Raw genomic sequence first — 7,500 nt, 5'->3', positions numbered from 1 at the left:
AATAACCCAGGTGGAAATCTTATTAAGATCTTACCAAGATTCTTAATAAGTTTCTTATTAAGATCTTACTTTGTTTCTTAATTAAGATTCTTACAAGATCTTGTAAGATTCTTGTTAAGATCTTACAAGATCTTACAAGATTCTTACAAGATCTTGTAAGATTCTTAACAAGATTCTTACAAGATCTTGTAAGAATCTTGCAAGAATCTTATAAGATCTTAGTCAAGATCTTAGATAAGATCTTGTAAGAATCTTGTAAGAATCTTACAAGATCTTGTAAGAATTGTGTAAGATCTTAGTCAAGATCTTAGATAAGATCTTGCAAGAATCTTATAAGATCTTAGACAAGGATCTTGTAAGAATCTTGTACAATCTTAGATAAGATCTTGTGAGAATCTTTTAAGATTCTACCCAATATCTTATCTAAGATCTTGTAAGGTGTTGAAGTATCTTGGCTAACATCTTCCAAGATCTTGTTCCAGAATCTTACAAGATTACCAATGATAAACTTACAAATATAGGGGTTTTATTTGGGTACAACAAAACATTGTATTTTTGGAGTTGTTTTGTTTTATTTTGTTTTACATAATCTGCACTCCAGTACTAAACTGCAGAAAGAACCAAGTATTGTATATGTAACTTTCTACAAAAAGATCCAAATCTTGCACTGGCTTCTTATTAGTACATTTGTAAAAAATCTAGCAATATTTTTACAAATCAAACACTGCTGCTTTCCTGGTGTCATTATTGCAAATTACAGTCAACTCCAATAACTTGAACCCCTGTTCACAAAAAGTAATAACTTTCATTTCCCTTGAGGTAATTGCCAGTCTTTACTCAAAATAATTATTTTCCCCTTTAATGCTACCTTACAAAGTGATGCTGAACAATATTATTCTTTTGTGTACTTTATTGAAAAGCTTAACAATTCCAACAGAAAAGAAATAACCATATGACTATTGTTAAGTCTCAAAATTAATTCATAACCAAATTGTCATCGAGCTAAAGCACTAAGTTGCCATGAAAAGTCAAGTTAATATACATGGGTGCACAAAGATTGCTGTACGTCTGTCAAATGTGTAACAATATTACTGTCCAGACTTGTTGAAACTACAGTACTGAACCTGAAAATCAAACAACTATTGCACTGACAATACATTTGTTGAACTTTTTCTTAAAAAAAAAAAAAATCAGTTTCAAACCCATAATTGGCAGTCTGTCTTCATTTAGTTATAACTCTATTGTCTTAAACTATGGGATTGCTACGTGTTTGGTACATTGTAGCACTCCATAGATACCCCATATGATCTAGTATAGGAATGATATGGCTCAGCCCCATACCAATACCACACGATCTCTGACCCCTCACTTTGGGAATGCTACATATTTGGCAGCACTCCATCCAATTCCCATATTATCCAGGCACACTGGTATATGGTATGGGAATGCTATGGGGATTTGGCAAAGTCCCTTACAATTCCCATATCATGCTGGCCCATATGATATGGCAATTAATGAAATGGTAAACTTCCATGCATACAATCTCCACATTATTGTCTAGGTACATGTACAGCTGTATGCTGCATCTGGTATGGGAATGAAATGACTTTTCACACAATTCCCGTCCTGTCCCATATATTCAGTGAACAGCTGTGATTCTTCCTAGTGTTGGACTACAATCAATCAATTCACTGGTCAGTTTTCTGAAGTAATAAGGTCCTTTAATCAACATACAAACAAGTAGCACAGTTTCACATTCAGCTTCAATGGGTATTAATTACTTTATGTACAGATCATTACATTTCAGCAACAAAAACTAAAAATATATAATATATATATATATCCTGCTCCTGTAAAATAATATTCCAGCAAATCAGAGATGTGGTGGAAACTACAAAAAATCCATTGCAGTCAAGCTATTAACAGTAACAGTTACTACCATAGCTCACAGGCAAAAAATAGAATACAGAGTTCAAAGCAGTACCTAAACATTTAATTCATGTCAAAATATTTGGATTGGGTTCTTGTTTTAAAATTAAATACGAAAAAAGCTGTTAACATTTCAGATAAACCACAGAACTCTAACAAGTCTGCAAAGAGAGATCCTTGAATACATCAAACCATATCTGGTGGAGGAGATGTCCAGAATTGGTTGCTAAGCATTTTTGTCTGCTGTAAAGGACCTTTCCCTGCTGTCCCATCAAAGATTTTTTCCAGGACGTGTCTCTTTGTGCTCTTTCATGGCAACTTAAAAAAATACAGCATATACAGTATTATTATACTTCAATGATGCATGTAGTTATTCCTGTAAATCACTGATTATTTCTATTACAACTAAATTGTGCAAGAGGGAACTCATAAATTTGGATCCCTTAACTTACAAACGTCAATAATAGCTTTGTCAGGCATTTTCTGCATTGATTACAATAGTTAAAGTGACACCATTTAGCATTTTTACAAGAAGGAATCATTTGTCAATCCGCTGAATCGTATACATATAACTTGCGGTATGAGCACTTGTTTTTCAAATCATTTGCTTCACCATTTGTTCTCAAACTTCATTATTCTTCATTACATAGTACAGGTTTACAAATTTTTTTACAGGGCTATAGCATTTAAGCCAAATTGACTATCCTTGCTTCACAAATTGACTCGAAGGTGTGAAAATGTGAATTCTAAATACAAGTAAACCGTTCCTCATTTTCAAGACAATAAGGCATCAAATCAAGCGTTATTCGCTTAAAGTTAACGCTTACCTTTTTACTTGAGTTGTTGTGAGCATTTCCTTGCCTGGATCAGGATTTAAAGAGTAAACCTAACCAAAAAATCGTCACCGTGCAAAAAGTGTGATCGTAGATACATTAACGTTCGAATAAAACCGCCCAAAAATCTGTAAGAGCTGGACTGGTTACCACTGACTGCTGACCAAAACGAAAAGGGCTCACTAGTTTCCAGTCCGGTCTCTCACGTGTTATTCAAGATGGCGGAGGATGACAATCTTTCCACCGATTCATTATAAATGGGCAAGATTTGAAAGATACTGGAGTTCATTGAAAGGATTAAGTACTGACTTGGAGTGTGTAATTTTCAAGAGTAATGCATCATGTTCCTTTTGGAATAAGGCCGATTATGAGAGCATCAAACAAGGTAATCCGTTGATGATATTTGTCACAATCTATACAATTCATCAGAATAAAAGCTTTCTTTTTCATTTCTCCGTGTACAGAGTGATTTTATGTTCAAAGTTTGGGGCCTTTAAAGGACATTGTTTAAGCAAAGTACATATATTACGAGTAGTGAATTAACTCGAAAAATATCTAAAAATATTGAAGATCCGTTACCAGGATTCATATTAAGAAAAAAGTAAAATCGTTCTCTGGTAAAAAGTTTTGAAAAAACTATGAGCTTTCGACAAACTGAACTGCTGCCTTCAACGGATAAAAATGTGTGAAGCCTAAAAGCGAAAGAAATTTAAATATAACGAAAAATTCGTATAAATTAAAGGGTAAAAGCATGTAGTGGAAAGAATGTTTAAAATGCTAAGAAAATTAGTGTTTCTTTAAGAGAATGTGATATTTTCTTGGGAGCGGGCACGAATTGTTGTCTGCCCCTACAGTTTTTGCCGTGTGCCATGACTCCAATGTCTTTCTGCTCCGGTTGTTCGCTTTGTCAATGATTTTAGAATTGTTAAGGCTCAAATGTCGCAAAACACGCGTGGACTTTTAATCATGATATTGACTTTAACAATTCTAAGTTAAAGCTCATTTTTTCAAGGCACCAGATGAAATCAAATCCTAAAATTGCACTTAAAATTTGATTATTGTCTCACTGGCACATTCAGTACTATTGCACAAAATTCTCAAGAATCTCAACTCACTCAAGTGACCCTCAAATTGAATCATTGAGTGGAATTCTTAAAGATTCCCATAAAATCCTAGTCCACATTGCCCTTTTAGCTAGTTTAACTCCCAAACATTAGGCCTGGAAATCCGGAAAAGCCTGGCAAAGCCTGGCTTAAAAATCTTGGAAGGCTGGGAAGGCCAGGCTTTTTGGCCGAACAGTGTGACAGTTTAAATTGCTTTAAAACATGAAATTTTAAGTACAATCAGGATCAGGAACGATCAGGATACCTTATTTGAAAAATAACTCTAGCATGTAGGATTTCATTTCAAAAAGCATATCAGCTGTTTCAGTCATCAGTATCCTGAGGAGAATGAAATTTGCCAATCAGTGAATGACCAGTACGAAAGGCCTTCAATGCAAGCTAAGCCTTTTTGGGCTCCCTCTCTCCCCAGTCTTCCCATGCAGTCGTTTTCTTCCCGAATTCTTTCCCTGTCCCCGCCCCTTAAGTGGAAATTAACTTCAACACTTGTTTTGGTCTCGCTTAGGGTGTTCCGGGCAAAGCGCAAATATTTTAGCCGCCAAGGTCTTGTTTAGGGTTCCGCGAAGAAACACAGAATTACGCGAAGAGAAACAGAAGTCAAATTTTCTTTTCAACTTGTTTTTAGGGGTCAAAATTTGCTTAAGCCATGCCCAGATTAGTCTCCTTTAGGGGTCGCAAAAAGCTTGGGCCACCCCCAGATGGTCTCCTTTAGGGGTTAAATTCAAAATTTCCGACGAGCATCCCTGTCTGTTCCATATGGGAGTCCCCCCCCCCCCCCCCCGGGAAAGCCCCCCAGTCCAGCCCAAATGAATGCTGATCATTATAAGTATACTAAGATCTTGTAAGGTCTTTCTTAAGATTAGTTTGCAACATTTTTCACAAAAATCTCACAAGACCAGGAGCCCATTACCCCGAGCTTCCATCTGCATTGTACCCTACATTTTGACGTATGTGACTTATGTGACGTATGTGACTTATGTGACGTATGTGACTGAGAACATAAGTGAAGTGGTTCACATACGTCACATACGTATGTGACATAATAAATGGCTGACCATAGGTCTGTTATGATCAACTATTGTGAAAACACCCAGTAAAGCCCCCCTGGGAGGTGCTTCTAAAAATAGAAAGATACGGGACAGGGTTGACTCAGTGTGTTAATATGGAAGATGGAGGCTCCAGGTAATGGGCTCCTGACAAGATGTTACATGAGATCTTCTAGGATGTGTACTAAGGTCTTATAAGATCTTCACCAAGATCTTAAGTAAGATCTTTACTTAGATCTTTTAAGATCTTATTTAAGATTCTTGCTATATCTTGTAAGATCTTTGCTAAGATCTTGTAAGACTTTTACTAAGATCTTATGTAAGATGTTAGCAAGATCTTGTAAGATTTTTACTAAGATCTTGTAAGATTCTTACTACATCTTGTAGGATCTTTGCTAAGATCTTGTAAGATTTTTACTAAGATCTTATGTAAGATGTTTGCTAGATCTTGTAAGATTTTTACTAAGATCTTGTAAGATTTTTATTAAGATCTTGTAAGATCTTTTTCAGTAAGATCATGTAAGGTAGTCCTAAGATCTTGTTAAGATCTGGTAAGATTCTTTTAAGATCTTACAAGATCGAAAACATCAGCAACCTTAAATATTTTTATCAAAATTTGATAAGCAAATGTATTAAGATCTTATTAAGATCAAAGATCTTAAATAAGATCTTATTAAGATTTTCATCTTAATGCCCATCTTACAAGATTCTTACAAGATCTTGTAAGATCTTACAAGATCTTAATAAGATTTCCACCTGGGAATTTCTAGAAATGGCGGCAACAATGTGAACTAAGGTCACGGATGTTAATTATGTAACATCCATGACATTTAGACAATTTTTCTTTCCTTAAATAACTATGTGATAGATTTTCAAGACAATCCTGTTACAAATTTAGCTAAACATCCAATAGAAACTCTCTGATAGCGAAAAAACTCTGGTAAACTGTAACATTTTAGATATATCTGCAACAAAAGTTCGTCATGGATATTTTGCCACATACGTTACACTTCTTATACTTGACTACGAACAATTAAAATGGTTGAAAAAATGAAACATTAATGAAAGAGAATGAGAATGAAGAGAAACACATTTACACTTAGCAGACATTTTATATATGAAAAACATGGCTACCAATGGCCATTTAAAGGTTCAATTTCTCTGGCAGTTCAAGACTTCAAGAGAAATCAGTAAATATTTGGTGTAAAAATCATGTGATATCCCCAAAACACCCCTGAAGGGCAACCCTAAAACCTGGAATCCGGAATCACAGGTCATTGTTTTACCAATACACAGAGTAAAAACTATCCTAAACATTCATAAAAGCTAACCTTAGGCTTAATAGGCCTAAACAAACGTTTTTAGGCCTAAGGGTAGCTTTTATGAATGTTTAGGATAGTTTTTACTCTCTCTATTGGTAAAACAATGACCTGTGATTCCGGATTCCGGATTCCGGGTTTTAGGGTTGCCCCCCCTGAATACATGTTTTTCATGGGTTTGACATGAAATGGCAATTAATTAAGAATATGATGACAAAATAAATTAATTTATTCCATTCACTACGAATGGCCAAGTAACATTTTATAGTGCAAAAAGACTGTAATCTACACTTTGAATAGTCGACTTATTTGCACAGTGTGTTACGTCTGTGACCTTCATTTTCAAATATTCTTTCAATTGTTGTGAAAGTGAATTCAACATTTTCAGTTAACACAATGACCAAACTGCAGATATTTAGAGCACGTTTTGTAGAACACCTTCAGTTGATAGTTCAGATGCACTGGCAATGTGGTTGTTTTTTCTGTAACACATATTTCTCTGAAAGAGCCAGAGCATAAGGGAAAAAGTGACTCACACAATTAACATACATGTCAGTATGCACAAATATGTTCATCAAAGATAAGATTTAAAATTGCTATTCACCTTTGGTCAGTGCCAGTCTAAAAAGTTAAAAATTGTGTCTGGATGTAATGTCTGTGATGGTGAAATCGCCAATATATAGATGGGTGTATAATTCAATACTAGTGTACTGAGAATCACAGACTGAGTGTAAATTGCATTACTTCTTTTTTGTGTCGGCCATTTTCTTTCTTTTTCTCAAGAATAATTGTAACAGCTACAATGTACATCCGTCATCTCCTCCCCCCCTTCCCCCCAGTAGGAATTCACAGTTTTTGTTAGCTCTGACATACTAAACATTCTTACAAAATCAGAAATACTACCCATTTGTCTCGTCCACTTCATTTTGGAGAAGCACCCTATCCCATTAAGCACTGAAAGTAGGTCCAGGATGCTCCAGAAGTTTCTCAGTTTTATTCCTTTTTTTAATGAGCAGCCTTGGTTTTGTAAAATTTAAAGGGGGCTATGTCACACAAAATTACGTAACTTCCTGACACCCGAAGTATCCAAAAAGTAGAATGAAACATTGCAATAACCACTTTAAAACATTGAAAAACGCAAAATATATAACAATTTGCAAAAGGAAAGGGAAGCATAGATAAACACAAAATAAATGGACAAGACTGAAATGGATTTTCAAGTTTTAAAATCACGATAAACTAAACATCCTAA

The 7,500-nt window shown here is 35.0% G+C and overlaps 1 protein-coding gene across 1 annotated transcript in view; it reads right to left on the bottom strand.

The window, feature by feature from the left end:
- The window catches only part of LOC138031206 (uncharacterized), a 14,861-nt gene that overhangs the window by 3,904 nt on the left and 3,457 nt on the right, over window positions 1-7,500 (bottom strand). The window lies entirely within an intron of this gene.

The sequence above is a fragment of the Montipora capricornis genome, chromosome 14 (genome assembly GCF_036669925.1).
Source record: "Montipora capricornis isolate CH-2021 chromosome 14, ASM3666992v2, whole genome shotgun sequence".
In the NCBI taxonomy this organism is placed as follows: Eukaryota; Metazoa; Cnidaria; class Anthozoa; order Scleractinia; family Acroporidae; genus Montipora; species Montipora capricornis.
The sequence above is the reverse complement of the archived record's forward strand: the minus strand, read 5'-3'. Positions and strand labels throughout refer to the sequence as shown.